At 42.0% G+C, this 22,618-nt stretch overlaps 1 long non-coding RNA gene across 1 annotated transcript; it reads left to right on the top strand.

Moving 5' to 3' along the window:
- Positions 1–488: 488 nt before the first annotated feature.
- LOC123378037 lies at positions 489–11,494 on the top strand. The gene is made up of 3 exons (XR_006582431.1): positions 489–589; positions 4,015–4,095; positions 11,299–11,494. It is a non-coding gene; the product is annotated as an uncharacterized LOC123378037 (long non-coding RNA).
- Positions 11,495–22,618: the final 11,124 nt, after the last annotated feature.

Consider the following 22,618-nt stretch of genomic DNA (forward strand, 5'->3'; position numbering starts at 1 on the left):
TTCCAGCACCTTGGAAAGGATTTTAGGACCTAGTCAATGAGAGTTGTGGGCACTTAATAGCTGTTAGGATAGGGCCCTTAGGGAAATGGCTCAACAGAAAGATTGCTTGTTCTTTGCCGGAACGTCATTTAAGTTTCCTTTCCTCTAAAAAAAACCCCACCGATTTTTGTACCCCTCCCCTTAAAAACACACACACAACATAACCCCCTCAAATGCAGGGGTAACAATAAATCAGCCAGAGGAAGGAGCAGCAGCTGGAGTGGAGCTCATTTACTGTAGCATTAGTCCCAGCCCTCCAGTTGCTTTCAGTATGTGTATTCAGCATTATAGCCCTGTAACCCTTAGGAATATAATAAAGTAATGGCCCCAAAACACTGCAGGGCAGATTGGCCTCAGCAGCATACTTTGGATTGTGATCTCCTCTTCCCCAGTGTACTGGAATATTTGGTTTCCTAGACTATAGCAATGTTACAATTCTCTACACTACTGTCGTAATGTTGTAAGAGAGAGTTGTTTTGGATCAGACTGGTGATAGGATGGCTGGCTTATTTGTTGTCCCATTTGTTATCATCTTTCTATATTTTTATGAGTAAGGAAATATACAATTCTTTAGCCAATGCCAATCTTTTAAAGCAAAAGAGTTAAGGAAAAATGAGGTTTCCCATCAGTCTGTTGCGGTCACTCTTAAATGTGGAGTTCCTACATGGTGTAGTATAAAGATCATTGACTTGTATATAATGGGTTTTTTTAATCAATCACTTTATCTGTTATGATAATAACTCCCTGTTTTATAAACTGGGAATAATGAGTCTTTCCACTTTCTGTTCTGGTTTTGCAACATGACTCCCAGAATCAGGAGCAAAGAGCAGCCTGTGTCTAGACAAATACATTCCTATTGTTTATTCCTGCATTTTTCTGTGTCTTTGTTGTGTCACACACCTATATTTTTATTTTCTGTTGGATTTTAGTTTATGTAGAGATATGTAGACATATCTGTGTATTTTTATCTTACCAAAAATTGCTCAGACGTAGTATAACACTTCTTGAAAATCTGTCATGCTGAGAAAAATAGTTTTGGTTTAAGCTAAGAATTTTTAAAACTAAAAATACTTAACATCAAAGGGAAATCAGAAAAACAAAAGATAATGCATGAAATAGTCAGCCTGAAGGAGTTCCCTGCCACTACATAGTTTCTGTATGAAACAGTATGTGAATCTATTTAGTTATGTTGTACTAATACAATACATCTAAACATTGATAACAACAAGAATCACAATTCACTTCACGCAGAGAGTCAACAGATAATGGTTTTTTAGCCCACTTGAGTTAGCCAAAGTTTCTGAGGCCTGAGACTTGATGCTATTTAGAGAAAGGCTCCTAACTGGGATCTGGAAATTGAACAGTTGAAAGTTTGGGGAATTTTGGATCCAGGGTTTTAGTTCAGGCCACTTGCAAATTTCAGATCCATGTGTGGATTCTGAACTCCTCCCCTCCAAATTTGAGACCATTTAGATGTGGGGCTTTGCTTCAAGTATTCTTTGTTCCAGTGATTTTTATATTGTTTTGGGGTGCTGAATGGCATTGATTCAGATATATTTGACTCCTGAGGCTTCTCCTGATGAGCGTCTGTTCTGACACCATCTGGGAGTCCCTCTGTTGTGCTCTGTGTTGGTGGGTGATCATGCTTTCATTGCATCTGTTCCTAGGGCACTAGCTTCCTGCCCCCTACACATACCACTCAACCCAGAATAGACCGGTTAATCAAGCAGTAAGTCACCACGTTACTGTATGCAGTAACGAAGATTGCTTCAGTATCTCATCTTGAAAACAGAGCACCTTTCCCCTATAGTTTCCCACCTGAAAACCTTGATTAAACAACCAAAAAAAGGGATGAAAATCCAAACCTGATGCATTATGCAATTTCTGTTATCTGTCCAGTTGTGGAGGGATCTTTAAGGGAAGCAGATAATAGTGCAGCCTCTTTCCAACCAGATGATGATTTATCCACAATTCCTATCAGAGCTGGGTTTGGCTTCTGAGGTGCCTGCAGCGTAAGATATGAATGAGGTTTTTGCATTGAACCATGCTATTTCCACAGCTGGTGGATCAGGAACTCAGGCTTAAACCTTTTAGGGGTATATTTTATCCTCCATCATTGTGAAAAACTCCCATAGATGATGCGTGGGCAGTATTTTTGTGTGGGCAGTATTTGTTCTGATACTTTGTATGGGGAAAGATATTGATCTGAAATGTGAGAGCAGAGGAGGAGATGTGTGTTACTTGCTGGTGGAGGGGTGTCTGGGAATCCTTCTTGGTATACTAGATGCTTTATTGGTATATTTTTCATTACCAGACCAAATAGATGCTCCTTACAAGAAACCTTCCAGGGGTTTGATCATTCGAGGTATATGAGTGAGAGTTGCTGAGTGGAGAAAGTTCCTTCCTGAATGGAAGCTGAAGAAACTCAACCCTTTGCAAGATCAGGCCCTTCCTCCACTCCACTCCCCGTGAATATGTTTTGAGGGAAAATATAACCCTAGTATTCCCTTGGTTTGTTGTCTTTGATTGGCTCTGCTAGCAAAGGGGCATACTCTGATCTAAATAATTTCATGCGCTTCAGTGACCCAGACAGGCAGCCTTTATCATATCTACCTTTTATATGTGTACTGTAGTGAGTAGTGGTTTCACTTTTTCCCTACTCACAGAGCCTCAAGTGACACAGTGGGAAAAAAACATGAGCCCTCTCTACAACACAGCTTTCACTATGCTGCCATCACGTTGTAGCCACTCTGGTTGTGAATTATGGGTCCTAATTTTAGTATAGTAGACAAGGCCGTGTGTGTGAATAGCACAAGGGAGGAGAATTTGAATGTCTGATCTGAATGTCTTTGACATTTTAGTATTTGCAAAGCTTCCAGAATTATATTGTGTGATTGGATCAAATGCTCATCTTTCACTCAGAATGCATGTATCCTCCCGCTGAGTTATAATATTTGGGTGACTGGGTCCGACACCCAAAACCTTTGTGTTTGGCTGTGAGAGTTGTTGACTAATTTTGATCACTAGATAGATTAGCCAATAATAGGACTGGATTGTTATGATCCACAAAAGCACGGGAAAAAAATAAATCTCAAAATTAACCAGTTATTGCATTTAGTGAACAACGTTTGACCTTTTTTTGTGAGTTGTTAAGGCATTCTTAAGCATTATAGCATAAAAGGACATATTTCCTCTTCCATCTGTGGATGTAATCCCCAAGCGTATCAAGGACAGACTGTATTTCTCTGAGAAAACTGAAGCCTCATAGCTCTAGTAAAGTGGGTAACAGCCCTGGGTTTTGGAGTCATGCCGAGAAGAAGCCAAAGTGCAGGTGGAAATGACAGATAGTCATAGAAACTAGAAAGAAAGGAATATTAAGCATAGAGATGAATCCCAAACAACCCACAAATCCATACTCTTCCCAATATGGAAAGTCTTAAATCCGTATTTTGGCATTTGATCACCTCTCTCATTGTCATTCCTTCCCCTTCTCTGACCAAAGCAATGGCTTCTCTACAAAACATTCTCAACTGCTTAGTTCTAATAGTTTTAACAGTCTGGGGTTAGGAAGAAACTTTCCCCAGAAGCATTTATTGAAAAAAATTTCCACTATTCAGGTTTTACATTTTCCTTGCAGCATCTGGTACTGACCTCTATCAGAGACAGGATACCAGACAAGATCATTGCATTGATCTGATCCGGGTCTGGCAGTTCCTCTGATCCTAAATAACCGGGCTTCCACTGCTTTCTTTAGCTATTCCACAGTGTAATAGATCTGAAGAAGTGACTTTCTGAACCTCTGAAGTTGACCTCTTCCAAATTTCTAACCACACAAATGCCCCTGGAGAATGCAGACCCACACATGTTCTCCTGGGGATCCACTTTGTTAGCTAGAAACTGGGAGCATTCTGGGGTTTAAGGTGTAAATATTTATTTGTGTAACTTTTCCCTCTTTCTGGTAATGTTTATATTTAGATTTTCTCCTGTCTCCTTGTCCTGTGTAAAAGAAGGAAGAGCTTTGATGCAGCTCCAATACAATAAGGCTAACATCAGATGGTGAGCTCGCTTCTGTTTCATTTTGGAAACATTGGGGCCAAATTTAACAGCAGCATAAATAAATGCAGCTGGGATGGCTCTGTGAATTTGGCCTTTATGTTCCATAAAACATTTTATAGTAGTCCTGGAAAAGCAGCAGTGACTGTCATTTTATTTTTAAGACGAATAAGAGGGACAAAAATAGTTACAGGGTGTGCTGTAGAGGGGAAAATACAACCATGGCATCTCCTTTTATTTTCTTATGAGCTGTTCACTTTCCCCAGGAGCAGCAGCAAGATGGATTTTGAAGACAGATGTTGCACTGGAAAACAAAGTCAGGGTTTCTTTTAACTGCAAGACATTGGTCCTTTGACTTGTGTGAAGCAATGGGGACAGCTAGTGGTCAACTGGCTGAATCACAGGGAAATACTTCCCATGAAAGTCTCAGTGGACACATCCCTTATTCTACATTTCAAAATTCTTGGTATGGTCACTGCATTCTATTCTGTTCTAATCTGTTCCGTTCTGTTCAATAGGTTCTTATACTGAAGTGCTCAGTATTGTAGTGTCTGAGCACCTCGAAGTAGAGCATTAAGTAATGTGATTAACATCTGTCACTTGTTTGTTCTCTCATCCTCTCCCTACGGGGAGAACTATATGCAGTAGTGTTTTGTTTTGGGGTTTTTTTTGATTGTGGTGATTTTTGCCATGCTACTTCAGCTAAGTTGAACACGTATGTGCTGAAAATCTGAAGTAGCGCATTCAGAGAACATGCAAGGCTTTTTCAAGTTTGTCTCTATAAGTGCTTTTCTCTTCCACTAGGTGTCATCAGGTGTGAAATGTACCGAGACAGATTCTCTGATCCATAATGTCAAGCTGTTTGAGCTCCAGACAGCTGCCCTGTGTGATGCAGTAAGGACTGACTCTCTCTTATCCTGCACCTTATGCAGTCATTTACAACAGTACAAAATGGGTATAAAGTGCTATTGAATGAGAATGCTAATACAGCCACTGTGCTGTGCTGGAAATGGCTACACAAGGTGCAGAGTACTGGTGTGTGAGACCCACAATCCTGTTGCACCAGTGCTGTATTCTGTTAACAAGAAGTTTTGGTTTTTAAGCATTTTTCTTCTGTTAATAGATATTCAAACAGTTCAAAAAGGCTCTACTGTTGCTGTGTAAATGATTGACACTTCAGGAGTCCATTGCCTCTCTCTGTTTTGTAAAGAGAGAGCTGAAATCTCTGAATGGATAGTCAGTGTGGTGTACTGGTTTGTAAGACAAGAATGAGCATCAGGATTTCTGGGTTCTATTTCCTACCTTTGCCACTGACTTGTTTTGTGATATTGGGGCTGTCATTTAATTGTTGTTCTTCAAAGTATTCATCTGTAAAATGGCAGTAATACTTATCACTTCAGATGGGTGTTGGTCTAGTTTGATAAATGTTTATAAAGTGTTCTGATGAAAGCTGGCATAGAAATTTTATTGTAAGCAATTCTCTTTTTCGATGCGTGAGATAATGGGTAATAATTATATAACAAATGTTTACTGATGTAGCAGGTAGGATGCAAATGGGAAGAAATAACCACATAACAATCCTCATAATGTTGCCATCTCTTTCCTTAACTGTTATTTTCAGGACATGCTGTGCTTTGAATTTTTAACACCTCACACTGGGCTGGATCGCCTCAGGCTGTGTGAGTCATGCCACTTACTTATGTGATTTGATTGAAAGTGATGGAACTCATGCATTTGAACATGATAAACCACTACCCAGTGTGACATGAAAACATTGGGCTCTGCCTGGTAAACTTTCCAGAACAAAGTACAGAAGGATTCGTGACCAGTGTCTGAGGCCTTGTCAGTTTGTGTCTCTGAAGTCATGCCAGCCCTCCCCCAATCAATCTGATGCCCAGAGGAAGGGGTGGAAAAATCCAGCCCACAGGCAAGAGTTCCATGCAGGTGACTTTGTATCTAAAATGCCAACAAGCCTGAGGCATGAAGGAAGGCTTTTCCTCCCTGTGAAGAATCTACATTCACTGGGGTGGGCTAATGGATGAATTCTGTGACCAGTGGAGCTAGGAAAAATGTGACCTAACATTGTGTTGGACTGACATATTTATATACCTGTGTATATGTGTGTAGCACTACTGTTGAGTAGAGGGAATGTCTCAGATCTCCATCCGTATTTATCCAATTGGGATAAAAGCCACATTATTTTTCACATATGAGAAAGTGACACCTTGACTTTTAAATCCCATCTGCTGGGTGAAGTACTTCATGCCCAAAGTAATGGGTTGGCGTTCTCCCGGAACAGGGGTATCCTTAGACCATGAATTATGTCATCTGAGGCACATGTACCAGTTTGCAGTTAGATATTGGCCTTGAGGTCCAAATGTGGATCGCTAGAACCTAGTTCCTAAATGCAGTGTTCTGGCACATGGAGGACAGTCAGATAGTAAATTTTTTTGTTAAAGGGAATAATGTTCCAGAACATGGTAGATGTTATGATAAACATTCCCTATCATGGCCACTACAGAGTTACAAGGTGGGTGAGGTAATATCTATTATTAGACCAACTTCTGTTAGAGAGAGAGAGACAAGATTTCGAGCTTACACAGAGCTCATCTTCAGGTCTGGGAAACTTCAGAGTATCATAGCTAAATACAAGGTGGAACAGATTGTTTAATGTAAGTAGTTAACACACACTTCAAGGGACCATTCAAGGTGAAGTGGTCCATTAACACCTGTCCAGTAATAGGGAGGAAAGGAAAGGGGAGAGGGAAGCAGTGGGAAGGGGTGTTGTTAGTGGGTTATAGATTGTTGTAATAAGCCATAAATCCAGTGTTTCTATTCATTCTATGATTTTTAGTGTTTAGCAAAGTGCTGAATTTAAGCTCCCAGGCTCGTCTTTTGAAAGTGCTGTGCAGGTTTCCTTTGAGGATGAGGACAGATAGGTCAGATATAGAATGATGGTTTTGTGAAAAGTGTTCACCCAGAGGTGATATGGTGTTTTGTCTTTTATCATTTTCCTGTGTGAGTTCATTGGAGAACATAATGATTGTCTGTCTGGTTTGCATAGTTGCTAGTGGGGCATGCAGTGCATTGGGTGAGATACATTACACATTGTGACAGGTTTCAGAGTGGTAGCCATGTTAGTCTGTATCAGCAAAAACAACAAGGAGTCCTTGTGGCATCTTGAGACTACGGTCTTGGCTACACTTGCAGATTTGCAGCGCTGCAGCAGGGTGTGAAAAAACACCCCCTCCAGCGCTGCAAGTTGTGGCGCTGCAAAGCGCCAGTGTGATCAGAGCCCCAGCGCTGGGAGCACGGCTCCCAGCACTGTACGTTAATCCCATAGGGAGGTGGAGTATGGACAGCGCTGGGAGAACTCTCTCCCAGCACTGGCGCTCCGACCACACTCACGCTTCAAAGCGCTGCCGCGGGAGCGCTCCCGCGGCAGCGCTGTGCAGCGCTAAGTGTAGCCATAGCCTAAGGGTTTGGCTACACTTGCAGCTGTACAGCGCTGGGAGTTAAAGCTGTCTTCGTACATCTGTGTAGGGAAAGCGCTGCAGAGTGGCCACACTGACAGCTACCAGCGCTGCAGTGTGGCCACATTTGCAGCATTTGCAGCGGTGTTGGGAGTGGTGCATTATGGGCAGCTATCCCAGGGTTCAAGTGGCTGCAACGTGCTTTTCAAAAGAGGTGGGTGGGGTGGAGTGTGACAGGGAGTGTGGGGGAGAGAGAGAGAGTGGATTTTTGGAGCTGACACTGTGTCAGGTCCCTGCCTTGCAAGTTACGACCCCTTCCCCGACCCCTCTCTCATTCACTAAATGCAAATAGCCTTTGTTTTTTCCTCACAGACCAGATAAGCAGCTGCTCCGAAACGGACCCCCCCCTCGCCCGCCGTGCTGCTTCTCTCCTCAAGCAGACACTAGCTGTGGACATTCCAAAGGGATCCCCCTGCCTGCCTCTGCTTGAGCAAACAGTAGCTGTGTTTGTTTTTTAGATAAGCAGCTCCGGGAGCCCCGAGTTCACAACAAAACAAAGAGTGTTATCTTTACTTAAAAGCATTATGGGAAGGTTCCAGAGGTCAGTTACAGCGTAGTAAGATTAATCACTGTTTACACTGGCACCCACACTGTTGCAGCGCTGTTCTCTTTATTCCTCTCATTGAGGTGGAGTACAAGCAGCGCTGTAGCCAGGGAGATACAGCGCTGTATGTGCCTTGCCAGTGTGGACGGGGAGTAAGTTACAGTGCTGTAAAGCCACCACCAGTGCTGTAACTCTCAAGTGTAGCCAAGCCCTAACAAATTTATTTGGGCATAAGCTTTCATGGGCTAGAACCCACTTCATCAGATGCATGGAGTGAAAAATACAGAAAGCTGTATAAATATTACAGCACATGAAAAGATGGGAGTTGCCTTACCAAATAGGGGGTCAGTGCTAATGAGGCTAATTCAATTAAGGTGGAAATGGTCTATTCTCAACAGTTGAGAAGAAGGGGTGAATATCACATTGTGATAGACATGTGTAAGACCCTTGGATCTTGAAAAGGTGTGTTGGGGTGGGGGGTTGATCATTGTAGTGTGGAGATATGTCTGCAGGTTTTGCACCTGTTATTCTGGCAGGGTCTGATGCCAGTTTGATTTAGTGTATCCTGGTCTGTGGGGAGCTTGCTTCTGATGATTATTTTTGTGAGGTTGTGGGATTGTTTGAAGGCCAGAAGAGAGGATTCAGGAAAGATTTCTCTCAGGATGGGTTCCCCATTGAGTACAGGTTGTAGTAGTTTGATGATACCTCATATGAGTTCTAGTGTGGGTTGGTAGGTGACAACTGGGGTGTATGTTTGGAGGGTTTTTTTTATTTCTGTACTGAAGCAGGTTCTCTCAGGATATTTGAGTGGCCTGTTCCATGATGAGATCTACTTCTCTGATGAAGTGGCCTTGTTTGGTGAAAATGGTTCTGAGTGTGTTAAGGTGTGTATCCCAGCCACTTCACCTTGAATGGTCCCTTGAGATATGTGTTAACTGCTTATGCTAAACAATCTGTTCCACCTTGTATTTGCCTGTGACACTGAGATCCAGTCTACACTACAGACATATATCGGTATAACTATGTCACTCAGATGTGTGAAAGATCCACTCCCCCAAATGACCTAATCCCCCATGTAGACAGTGCTATGTCCACAGAAGAGCTTCTCTCACCAGCATACCTACCACCTCTCAGGGATGTGGATTAACTAAACCAATGGGAGAGCTCTCTCCTGGTGGCATAGAGCGTCTTCATTAAAGCACTACAGCGATACAGCTGCACAGATGCAGCTGTGCTGATACAGTATTTTAAGTGTAGACTTGCCCTGGATAAGTTTCCCAGACCTGAAGAAGAGCTCTGTGTAAACTTGAAAGCTTGGCTCTTCCACCAGCAGAAGTTGGTTCAATAAAATATTATCTTACTCACCTTGTATCTCTAATATCCTGGGACCAATGGCAACAGCAGCACTGCATACTACAGAGTTATTCATTTAACTAAAGAACAGTCATAGAAATAACTTCTCCTTAACATAATGTTCTCCACTAGATGGCACTTTTAATACATAGCAGAGGCAAACACTGCACTTCATATTAGGCCCCTAAATCACCTGCTATTAGAATTAAGTAGATTACAGCTGGTAAGTGACCAAAATAAAGAAGGTTCAATTTGCTGTGGCTCTGAAGCATCTTTCACAGCTGCTGGTATCTTTTACATGAATCACGGATTAAATACCCAACCCAATGTTGCAGAAAGTTGAACTAACCAAAACATTAAAAACAGGGGGAAAATCATCTTGCTATTGGAAAAAAAAAATTAAAAAAAGGTTCCTTCCTTCTTCACAAATCAAAGTTTGTAATGTTGTTTAAACAGCAAATTCTCTGCTGTGTGTCCAAGCAGCAACCAAACCAGGGCACTGATATTCTTTGCTGATGGAGGGTACATGAGCTGGCATGATATTTCACTGGCACGCCCCATGCCTCCGCTTCCCCCCCCCACAACCCAGCTCATTTCCCATGCTGTCTCGGCTCTACCTGCCGACTGAGCAGAGGAGGAAGGTAGAGCAGGTAGAAATAAAATGTTGCCCTCTGCCAAAAACTGACAGCAACAGAGAGTAGAGTGAAGAGGGAAATAAGGGAGAAAGGGAAGAAACAACATAAAGAGAAATGGGAGATTGAAAGGAGGAAAGTAAAAAGGAAACCCAATAATAATAGCCCATTTAGAAAGTAGTGTTTTGAACTTACCAGGTGTGTTTCATCCCAGTTTCAAAGCACTTTACAAACAAAATACTCCCATGAAATAGAATATATGATACCTATTTTATACATGGGGGAACTGAGAAGCAGAGAGACTAATTCATCCAAAGTCACACACCATGGAACCAAGGAGTTCCAGTTCTCTAACTCTATAATTTTCACCACTGCTGAAGCTGCACCAGTAGGAAATTTTACAAGAAAAATCAGTGAGGACAAGGAATGATTCCTGTTTTGTCTACACTAGCCAGCCAAGCCGTGTTTGAAACCAGCTTGGTTGGAACCATGCTTAACCAGAGGACAAACTGTGTTTTCAAACATGGGTAAAAGCAGAGTAGTGATAGGACCTAATAAGGCTATGTCTCCACCATAGCACAGGCACTGATCAATCTGGGAGACAGATAAAGCACTGCCCTTTCACCTCGGACCAGGAGTCAAGTTTCATTGAAGTGGATTTAGTGGTAATCTTAAATCACTTTCTTGTTCCAATAAATACACCACCTCACTTCTGTCACTTAGCACTTTACTGGTGATGTTCAGCCTCTTAAATTCTTTCTTTGCACAGGGACCTTAATGAGGTCAGGAAGGATACTCTGGTGGTTAAGGCACTAAATACCAATGTAGGAGAGCAGGGTTCAATTCCCAGTTCAACCCACAGACTTCCTGTATAATCTTGGGCTAGTCACTTAATCTACTCTTTGCATCAGTTCCCCATCTGTCTCATAGGGATAGTACTCCCCTGCTTCACAGTGGTGGTGGGAGGATAAAATCCATTATGAACTGCACAGAGATTACTGTAATGAGGTCCATCTAAGTACCCAGATGGATAACTCCGCACACACTACTGTACAACAATCGAAGAAGAATTAGCTGAATTATATCTCTTTCAACAAGCTCTAGTTACAGAGGAAAATTTATTGTCATCTGTTTAAATTTCCAGGCCTTTTTGAATGAAGAGCAGAGCCGTGCAAATCCGCGGATATCTGCGGACCATTTTTGTGGATTGAGGACCGGATGCAGATACAAATTTTGTATTCACACAGGGCTCTAGTCAAGAGACTTCTAACTGAGCAGCCTGTGTTAGGAGCCAAAACTGTTCAGTGAACCCACAAAAGCCTTTAAGCCATTTATTTTGACAGTGTCTTTGCTGAAGGAAGCCATTCAGAGTAAGCAGGCTAGTAATTAACATGGTTAAAAATTCACTATGAATGGAATAGGATTATTAAAAATAAATCCAACACTTTTGCTTCACTCATTCTGATCTGTTCAATGTCTTTCAGCAAATCCCAGTGTAAGTTGGAAGCATATGTGAGTTCAGTGTTGGCGTGAAACCTCCAGTGTCACCCTGAAAGAAGAAACTCTGAAGTGTCTTGTGTAGGTGGTTTGTAAATGTACAGCTGTTGCTTAAATTGCACAGCATCTGCAAAGTGAAGCAAAAGCCTGATTTAAAAATAGAAATGTGTGGGCGGTGAAACAAAAATCTGCCTCTTGTGGAAGGTACCATACCTCTCTCCGTCACACGACTGCCTCTTTTTGTTGCAGCCTAAGTTTTCTAATTTTCTGGAAGCTGGGAGTCAGATGTTCAGTAACCTAGATCTAATCCTCAGAACATCAGGGGTGTCACACAAGCAAAAAAATTCCAAAAAAACCAAAATGTTTTGCCTCTGTAAGACATGTCCCAGAGAGCTCTCTGCTTTGCTTCAGAGGAGCAGAGAGAAGGGGCTGCAGCATTTTTTTTGCATAAGTACAATTAGCGCGTCACTGCCACATGATATTCTTCAGACCAAAATGCTTAGAAGGATTCAGAAAAGGATTTGATAATTGTATGAATAATAATATTCACTGTTGTTAAACACTAGTGTAAGGGATCTAAATCCTCATGCTTCAGTCTTTAAGTTGCCTGGGGTTAGGCAGAAATTTTCTCTATGTGTTGTGTGATTTTATTGTACACGCCTCATTCCTCTGGAATATTCGGTTCTGCGTTCTCACTGCTGTGAAGGATGGGATACTTGAGTAAGTGGCCCATTATTCTGACTGCGCAAGGCAATTCTTGTATCCACAGTCATAGGCTATAAAATAATACCTCAGACTTTTATAGTACCTGACATTCCAGGATATCAAAGTACTTTACAAATAATTTTAATCTTTACACTTCCATCACCTAAATGAGTATTTTGCTCAAACCTAATTGGTTACACCAGAATTGACATGGCTGATGAATTGAGCATGTGATATTTTGGGAACAGATAATCACCTGCATAAACACCTCTATAAATAGCATTTATAAATAACTTGGTATAATAATATACAGCAAGAGTATTTTGGGAATAAAAGAATCATGGCTATCAAAGTGTTTTTGCACATTTTCTGTGCTTAACATCCCATATCCACTCTTCCTGAATCTGTCTAGTTCCTTATATGCAGGGCCGGCTCCAGACCCCCGCGTGCTAAGCGCGCGCTTGGGACGGCATTTTGCCGGGAGGGTGGCAGGCGGCTCCGGCGGACCTTCCGCAGTCATGCCTGCGGAAGGTCTGCTAGTCCCGCAGCTCCGGTGGACCTCCCGCAGGCATGACTGCGGAAGGTCGGCTGGTCCCGCAGCTCCGGTGGACCCTCTGCAGGCACGTCTGCAGGAGGTTCCCTGGAGCCGCGGGACCGGCGACCGCCAGCGCGCCCCCCGCAGCATGCCGCTGTGCTTGGGGCGGCCAAATTCCTAGAGCCGGCCCTGCTTATATGGCCACCCGTGCTGTAGTATATGAGCACCTCACAGACACTAATTAATTTATCATCACAACACCCATGTAAGGTATGAAAGCATTATCCACTTTTTATGGAGGGGCAGTTGGGGCACAGAGAGATTAAGTGGCAGAGCAGGGAACTGAACCAAATCTCCAGAGCCCGGGTCCAATGCTGTCACCACAAGTCTCTCCTCCTCGTTCATCTCCTCTCCTGCCCCCTTTCATCCCATTGTACATTTTTGTTATGTCACTAGTGGGTTACATACCTGAGAGGCAGAGAAGCTCTGGTGGGAGAAAATTCAGTAGCAGTTTCAACATTGCAAGTAAAAAGAAAATGTCAGAATTGCTCCACTGTATTCCATCTTCATTTTGCTGCAAACCCTTTTGACCCAGACACCACCGTCCTGATGTAAGCGTTTAGATTCCAGAATAGGGACTAGGGAATTCTATTTTGATCGGAAGTTTTTACTCCTGACATTGCATGAATGGAGATATCCACTAAAGATGTAGGAATGAAATTCATGGGCGAGTCTAAACGGTGTGGCTTACACCTTCTTCTGTTCCCCCTCAGTATGTAAAATATGCCAGTTTAGACTCCAATTTGACTCAGTGGGCTGAATTTGAAGGTGATGTGGTTTCTGGGAGTCTGAGAAGTTCTACTTGAAGGCATGTCTATGCTACAGAGACTGTATTGGCCTTGCTATGTCAGCATAGCTATGCTGGGATAACCGTATATTGCAGGCACAGCCTACACCTACGGAAGGGGTTTTTCAGTCAGTATGGGAACACCACACCATCTCTCCAAATGATGGTAGCTATGTCGACGGAAGCCTTGTTCCATCAATGTAACTAATCCTACGCTGGGGGTTAAGTAGGCATCTCTGTGTCGGTCAGGGGTGTGGTTTTTTCACATCCCTGACCAACATAGCTATATTGACAAGTGTAGCTCAAGTCTTAGTGCAAGAGAGTCTAAACCAATATAGTTTACATGGAGAGGATGCTAGATGAAGGAGTAAATTCCATCAGTTTACATTCTCTTTAATTAATTTCCAAATGTGGCCCGTAGTTCAGCATCTGAATGTAGGTTTGAGAAGGTGCTGTTTATAAATCACAGCAGTTAGATGGCACAAAGTGGCTTTTCAGTAAGTTCTTTCTCTCTTGGTGTGTGTGTCTGCTCTGATGCTTCCTTGCCACAGAAGGGCTTAAAATTAAATGTTATAACCCCAAATCAGGCTTAGTCCCCTGCCAAGTAGCACAGAGATACATTTCAGCTCTGTAACCAGCACAATATGGCTCTTGCCAACGTGGCAGGATATCAAAGGCATTGTGTAACTAAACAGCACTTGATGTTGCTATGGCAGGCATTTCTCAATAGCCATCAGTTTCATGCAGGAAATCTCATGAATATTGCCAAGTAAACAGAATTATTGTACCAGTGTCGTTAGTTCCACACAGCCTCCGGGGTTGAAAGGGCCGTTTGCAGCACGTGGCTGTCGCAGTTCATGAGATGCCCTGAGTGACACCACTTAGCAGTGAGTCATAAATCTAGAGAAAGTGCAGTGCAGAGGGGGATTAAAAACTTCCATTCTGAGTTTGAGAGTGAGGAGTCATCACAACTCAAAATGGGTATAGTGTTAAAAGCTGGTTATCCGTAAACCAGCACAGCCCAAAACAAGCTTGGAGGTCACAGTGGAGACCTCTGGTGTCCTACTGCTAACTTTCCAGATATGCTCTTGACGGTTTAAGGGTTTTAGCCTTTGGTGGGAATTATAGAAACTAGAACATGTATGCAGTTAATTGCCCAGTGGGTGTTAAAACAACCATGTAATTCTTCTGCTATGATGCTTACATAGCATAAGAATGCTGGTGCTTTGTAGGTGGGCAGCCTCATATCTGTGTGGAAGGATATATGTGTGTGTCTGCAGTCTCCAAAGAGTTAACTATGTGAATGACAATGCTAATACATTGCAGTCATATAGCACCTTAAATCCAAGCATCTCAAAGTACTTTGCGAACCTATGGAGAAGATCGTATACGTATATTTTCCATCTCCAAAGAGTAAATACACAATAAACATTAATACTTTTACACTTCCATATTGTCTTAGATCCAAAGTGCTTTTCAGTCATGAGTAAATTAAACCTCACAACACCCTTGTGACATAGAGCTTAGTGTCATTTTGCAGATGGGCCCACTGAGTTGGCCGAGGGCACAGAGTGAATCTGTGATAGAGCCAGGAATTGAATCCATGAGCTCTGACTCCCTGCTCCTGCTAACCACTAGCCAATGCTCCTTGCTATATGATTTATTATATGCTTTACACTAGATCAACAGATGTTTAGCAACTGTTCAAGTTTTTCCCATTCCCAGCTGATTGATGCCCTAGCTATTTCTCTCTGCAGGGCTTCTCAGGACCCAGCTGTGAACATCAGCTAGTGGCCTTGTTATTTGGAATTTCTGGGAAATCTAGCACATTGCAGTCCAGAATAGTTTAATTTTGAGGTGACATATTCTAATGTCATTCCTTTGCTAGTAACAGCATTCCGAATCTGTACAGCAAACCAGCCTGGACTGGAGAGCTTCTTTGATGCCTGTTTGTGATTTAAACAGGCTGGATGGATTGACACTGTATGAAGGGTCATGTCTGTAGAGTTTTCATTCCTAACACATTACAAATGACTGGATTTTTTGACCTTTGTTGTTTCTCAGACTAGACTGTTTCAGTTAATGAGGAATTGCCGTGTAATGTCTCCTCTTATCCTCTCTTTGTAGGTAGTCTGTGCTTTCAGCTATCATGAGAAATTTCCTGAGCTAGTGTGGGGTCAGAAGAATGCTAACATCTCTTTCTCTCTCTGGGAGGGGAGAGCTAGGTCCGGTCCCACAGGAGCCCCATCCATAATGATCTATCATTGAACATTATGAAAAATGGATTATGAATATCTTAGCATCAGTTCAATGCTGCAATTCAGATGCCCAAGTAAACAGGCCAGCTTTGATTTAGAACATATTCCCTTTGGGTGAGTAAATGAGCTCTTTTGTGAACCCCAAAGGCTCTTTCTTGTAGTCCAGCTTCCCATCATCTGACATACTGGGCTCCTTCTTGAACACGGGGACATGGGCCTTAGCAGATTCCCAACACTGCAGCCAGCTACTGTTCTCAGCAACTGGGCTGAATCCATAAAATGTAGTTCTTGGAGATTATTAATCACTTACTTTATTTATTGAATACAAAGATTGGAAGCCCCCATACCATATAGGTCTCTAATATGTGCAGCCATGTGTTCCTGCCCTCATACTCTGTTTCTCCTTCTCCCACTTGTCACACTCTCTTTTGTTTTACGCGTGAACAACTCCCAGGACAGTGGAGGCCTGATTCTGAATGGGGCCTCGGGAAGCTACTGTAATACAAATGATACATAACGATTCCACTCTGAAAAATGAATCTCTACCAGATCTGCTCCTCATGTGAGTTCAGGATCATACCTACTCATTTTAGTCACCCAAAAATAAAATAAAATAAAAATTACGGTTTGATGTTTTTTGTCCTAGTCCTGCAGAGCCAATTTAGTTGTGGGAGAGGGAGCCAGAGTCTGTTCCTTCTTGGATATTACCATCCAAATTGTTTTTTAAGTTCCAGTCAGTCACACCTGTGCAAATGTTCACAAAACAATGGGGCTTCTGAAGTGATAATGAGGACCTAATCTGAAGATGATGGGATTGCATAGGTGCAACTAAGGTCCTTATTTTTCCTGCAGAATCTCTATTGCTGGTGATATTGGAGTGAACAGAAAAGGACCCAGCTTTACTCTATGGGCCTGAGCTGAGTTTGCAGGGCTCTTGGTCAGAAAAAAACATTTTTTTGGGGGGGGAAACTGAGCACAATTAATACAGGAAACATTCAGAGACAAAGTTAGCACCCCACAAAGCCATTTTTAACAAATCACTTTTGAGAGAAGAACTGTTCTTTTAACCTCTCTGTCCTGTTCTCAGGGTCAATTATAGCCCTTCATTCAAAAGCTGTTAGGTTTCGACTACTGTGGAGATTACTTTGGCTATTAACATCAAATGACATCTGACAAATCTACCAACAAAAAAATCCATTTATTCAATACTCAAAGTATACCACCAGCAAATAACCCAAACCAGCACACCTGCCAAACTTTGTTGAATATTAACATGTGGTAGACATGCCTGATTTATTAAATAAACCTCTCCCTCGATATAATGTGACCTGATATATATGTGCATTCAGAGAATTCACACCGTTTAATAAAATCACCAGAAACAGCATGTTATGGGTAGTGTAAAGAGGCACACACTGTAATTTAGTACCACCCTGTTAAATTGCCTGACGAGCCTATCACTGAATGTTCCTCTTAAAAAAAGCTCTCTGTTGTAATGATTATTTGTGTTAATGTGTGATAATGATTTGTAAACCTGTTAAAACTTCCAATGTTTCTGATGATGCCATATTGAGAAAAAAGCCTATCCAAGAGGATCACCATTAGGGACAAGAACATTTTCAATATTTATTAAAGTGGTCCTAAATTATATCAGCTGTTTGGATCTGGGACTGTGTTTTTGTTCTGTGTTTGTGCAGCACCTAGCACAATGAGGTCCCTGTCCATGATTGGGGCTAATAGGTGCTACTGCAATAAAAATAATAGTAGTAGTCCAGGTCTAATACAGAAAAGTGGCTCTCATATATAATATTTATAACCTTCCCTTTAAAAGAATAGCCATAATCATCTATGTAATATTCATTCTTCAGGAACTTCATTGATCTTAATTCTCAGATGTTTTTCTCCTGCCATATTTCCTTCTTTGTTTAGAACAGTTTCTTTATTTCATTTAGGGCACAGGAAATAGTATTTGAGGCCCCAGTCTCTGTGTGTGTCTCTTTTTATAAAAGCCTTAAAACAGGATATCCCTTTTATCAAAATAAACATAACATTTTGTTTTTGGAAAACAGGAAGGGCAGGTCATGGACTGGATGGCAATAAAGATTGTTACTGAGATTTCCGAACCTGGATCTGAAATGTTAGCAAAAGCCGTAATAACAAAACCTTGTCTTTTGAAGGTTTGCAAGAAAAGGAAGCCCTAGCAGGAAATGTTAAAAGGAACCTGTTTTCTTTCCTTTGTCTAAGGATTTATCTTATCATCCACTAACATTGGCACTTCAAATGCAGACTAAGTTCTAAGCATCAGGACAATTCTTTTTATAAACCACAGTTTTAGATATTAACTCTGCTGACTGATGCACAAATACAAACAAAACAAAGTTTTCATTACGCAGTGACCAACCCGTGCATCCGTTCCTGCTTTGAAAGATAAATAAATCTTATGAAAAAAACCCAACCCAAACCAAAACTACTATAGTCTTGGTGCAAAAGTTTAATGAGCCATCTATAGCTCATAATATCAACTCTTGGTAGGTCTGTCAAGTTGCAGGCATATGCTAAAGTGTGGTTCTGCTCTGACAATTGACTAAAAATAGTAGCCTCTTCCTCAAGAAAGCTATCTGCTCATGTTAGTGACGTACGCCAGCAGTTACTACTTTTTTTGTCCCTATCAGCTTTGCACAGTTATTGAAGAGGGATATAGATTCCATTCTGCCTCCAGTATCACCAATGGAATTATGACTGGATTCCGTACTACTTCATGGATCATCAGTGGAATTTGGAGCTGGCATTTGATACATCAAGTCTCGTCTCAGGAGGGGGCTTTTGTATGTAAAATATTTTTGAGACCTCTTTCCAGACCCTTCCCCCTAGCTCCTCCTCCTCCAAAAAAAAGGAGTCTTGTTCTGGATACTTTTTCCCTTTTAATTTCCTGTCCCATCCATAACTCCATCCATGTCTACTGAGTTTTGAGTATGGAGAGCGCAGGGAGAGGCCACTGTGGATTACACCCTATTCTCTGAAAAAGTGATGTTAGGAAGTGTGATGAGGAAGTAGCAAGTGGATCCACCACTAAACAGATCTCTGGGCCTAAACCATCCCTTTACAGGCCTCTGATACTACTACAGCCACGAGCCAATGTAACAACAGTAGGGCACATACCCAATCATGCGCAAGACACCAGGTTAGGGCAGAAGATACTTCCCTCCCTAGCTCTGCTTAGATCCTCCCACACAAACCTACTTACTCAGATCTTACACAAGAATGGAGGGGTGTTGAGCATTTGACCCTAAAGTTGGGGTATGGAGTAGGAGGATGCCTAGAGTACTAGTCATAGTACATGTCATAGTGCCTGGGAACTAACGGCGGAGGAATTAAACACAGTAGTAAGTGCCATCTCTCTCTCTCTGTGCATGTGCGCTGTCTGCTCCAACACACAAACCCCAATAACATCAGTGGACTTCGTAAGGCAGATTAAGAGTAGTACCGCACATGTCCCTAGAAGAGATGCGATGGCCTGGTAAGATTTCCATGCATGCAGAATATACAGGAGTCCTTAGCAGAGAATTAGATTTGGGGGGAAGGGGGATCTTCCTTTGGGAAATATCAACTGTGACACCAGCAGACCAGGTGCTAGCTCATGCCAAAGACCCCATGTCTCAATGGAACTCTGACAAATACATAGATGGAATTAGTCTGGCTCATCTGTGCATTAGTATTGTAAAAATAGGTATTAGAATTATAAGAATGTGCTCAGTGTTTAGACTTTATTGCCATTACATGCATGAATCTCACTTATAACATCTATATCCCTTATTGTAAGGTAATATATGAGCACTTGTACTGTGAGTCTCTGTGACTGCAAATCACCAGACAGGAGAGAGACATTAACTAATGTGAAATGGTGATCTCCAGCAGAAGGTGTTATGTCTTGTCCACCAGGAAAGGTGGTGGGACGTTAAAGAAGACAGTAGACATTGGTTGTTCTGCCTTCCCCACCACAAAGATGAGTCATGTAAGTGATTCCTGTTCTCAGCTGAATTTGCAACTTAGAGCAAAAGTGAAGAGGGGTGTAAAAACCCCTAACAAAAAGGGGTATCTCTATGCTGTTTGGACTCTGGGGGCAAGATTTACTAGGCATAAAAAAAAGAGTTCTCCGGTAGCCTGGGTTAGCCCTAAAGGACATATAGATCTTGCTTATTATGGAAGCTTCTATTACTTTTTGAAACTTAAGATTGTAACTCATTTGTGTATAAGTTTACCTGCTTTAACCTTGTAAATAACTCTGTTTTCTTTTCCTATTTAATAAATCTTTATGTAGTTTATTATAGGATTAGCTACAAACGTTTTTGGTGTGAAATCTCAAGTACAATGGACCTGGGGTAAGTGAGTCGGCTATTGGAACTGGGAGTAACCTGAATATTGCTGTAATTCTTGGGGTAAGGGACCATTTATCACAAAAGTGTGCTAACCTGAGTGGTGAGATAGATCGGAGTGCCTGAAAGGACTGTCTGTGACTCCATGTTAAAGCTGTTACGGTGCCTGAGGAGTCTACACTTGATAATTGGTTGGTGAAATCTAAGTACAGAACTCATAACCAATTTGGGGTTTATGCCTTGCTTCCTAACAGTCTGCCCTGAGGTAGGCACTCATGTTCTCGAGTTACATCAGGGAGCTTTACATCAGCATCAGCTGGATGACTGTTTGGTGAGGAGACTCTAAAGAGAAAGGAGTGGGGAGCATTCGTACAAACATGGCATTCCTTATGATTCAACCCCTTTGCTGCTCTTAGGTAGCGGTAGCTCCCAAACTGGGTTTTAGGCAAAACTCACCACTTCTGTTTGTTGGGTATAACACAAAGTTCCATCATGGTGAGATATAACTTGGGTCAAGTAACTGATTGGAAGGATGCAGCAAAGATGCCTTGGAAGGCCTAGGTAGTCTGGGGAATACTAGTGGAAAAGTTCACCTTCTTGTGGTTCTGGATCAGTGCAATGAATATACTGAGCCTAATATAAACAACCAACCGCTAACTAATTTGCAAACACATTGCTGGAAAGAGATGCAATGAGATGTCAGGACATGCCAGAGTACCTTTCTGAGACTGCTGAAAGCATTGGGATTTGCCTGATGAATAAGTGACACAAAAAGCAAAAAGTTCCAGCTGGCACCCACTGCCGCCTTGTCAGCAGACAATCCTGTCACTGAGCGAGGCAACAGGGAATCCCAGCTATTCACGCTCACACAACTCAATCCAAACTCAGCAAAGTGGCTCTCTCATTGCCAGCTGGCATGCCCCAAGGTGATAGCAGGTCTCCGAGCACTGACAGCACCTGTTGAAAGACTTATTACTGTGATTTATTTTCCATTGCATTGCCCGTGGAAATGGGAAGAATTGGCTTTGTCTGTTGATGTGGATCCATGAAAAATAATTATACTCCTGAGCAGCAGAATAAAGGAATCTCCTCCAGGGACTAAGTGGATTGTGCATGGCACAGAATTCCTGGAATTTGGACAGGTCATCATGCAGTACTCATGGTGCTGAGAGAAAGGACCCTATGTGCAAAGACCTGAAAGTCAGGAAACAAAGAGATATTCCTCTGTTTATAAATGCTTCCATTGAAGTTCCCATATGTGACGTGCAAAAGCAAAGAGACCTCAGGCTGGCCTAGGGTCACAGGAATTGCTCTGTCACTAGAGATCAATAGTTCTTTGAGACTGGCATCCTGTCTCCAACTCTGGACAATATTAGATGCTTCAGAGGAAAGTGTAAAGACTCCATATGCACTAATTTGTGTTGCCTTTATACCAGCTTGAGAGTTTGTTCCATAGTGCTCCAAACACCAGCATATCATCTGCAATGGCTACAACTTCATGTATCCTGGCATATGTTTATGCTGTTCCATGTTGGGTAAGCACTGACATTTCTACCTATATTTATTTTCCAGTATTCAGATCCTGGTATACACTGGAGGTTAGCCAATTTACTTGTTACTGTATCAGGGATGTACCTGATAATATTCTTGCTTGATTCTCTTGTTCATGTCTCATAGATCTAGCCACAGTCACAACTCTCCTGTGCCATGGTTTCACCACTACCATCCTGGAGTTTATCTACTCTATAGGAATATATACCTTAGTAATTATCATTAACTTTTCCATTCTCAAAATATCTTTCATCATTTGGTCTCACAGAGCAACTGGCATTGTCCATGGAATGTGTACTATGAGATCCACAGTTCTCACTTTGTTCTTGTACTCCTCAGGAAACTGCTCCAATCATGAAATGTATCTTCATATTCTCTCATTAGGTCATCTGGTTTAGCAAGTGTTAGTGTAATATTTCCTACTGTCATTACCAGTTTGATCAAGTGAAGATCTAACCAAACTTTGAGACCAACTGCTGGTGGTGCCTCTGTGTTTACAATGTAGAATTTTAGATATGTTGCATCCTTGTGCTCAGACATTACAGTGTATCTGTTTCTGCATCCAGTGGCTCATTTCTATAACAAAACCTGGGTAGTGGTTGTAAGGGCTTATGTGAGCTTTAACTCTTTATACAATTTAGTGGATATTACATTGACTCATATGCCATTGACTCATATGTTTTAGAATGTGCTTACGT

This window comes from Mauremys mutica, chromosome 9, assembly GCF_020497125.1.
Source record: "Mauremys mutica isolate MM-2020 ecotype Southern chromosome 9, ASM2049712v1, whole genome shotgun sequence".
Lineage (NCBI taxonomy): Eukaryota > Metazoa > Chordata > Testudines > Geoemydidae > Mauremys > Mauremys mutica.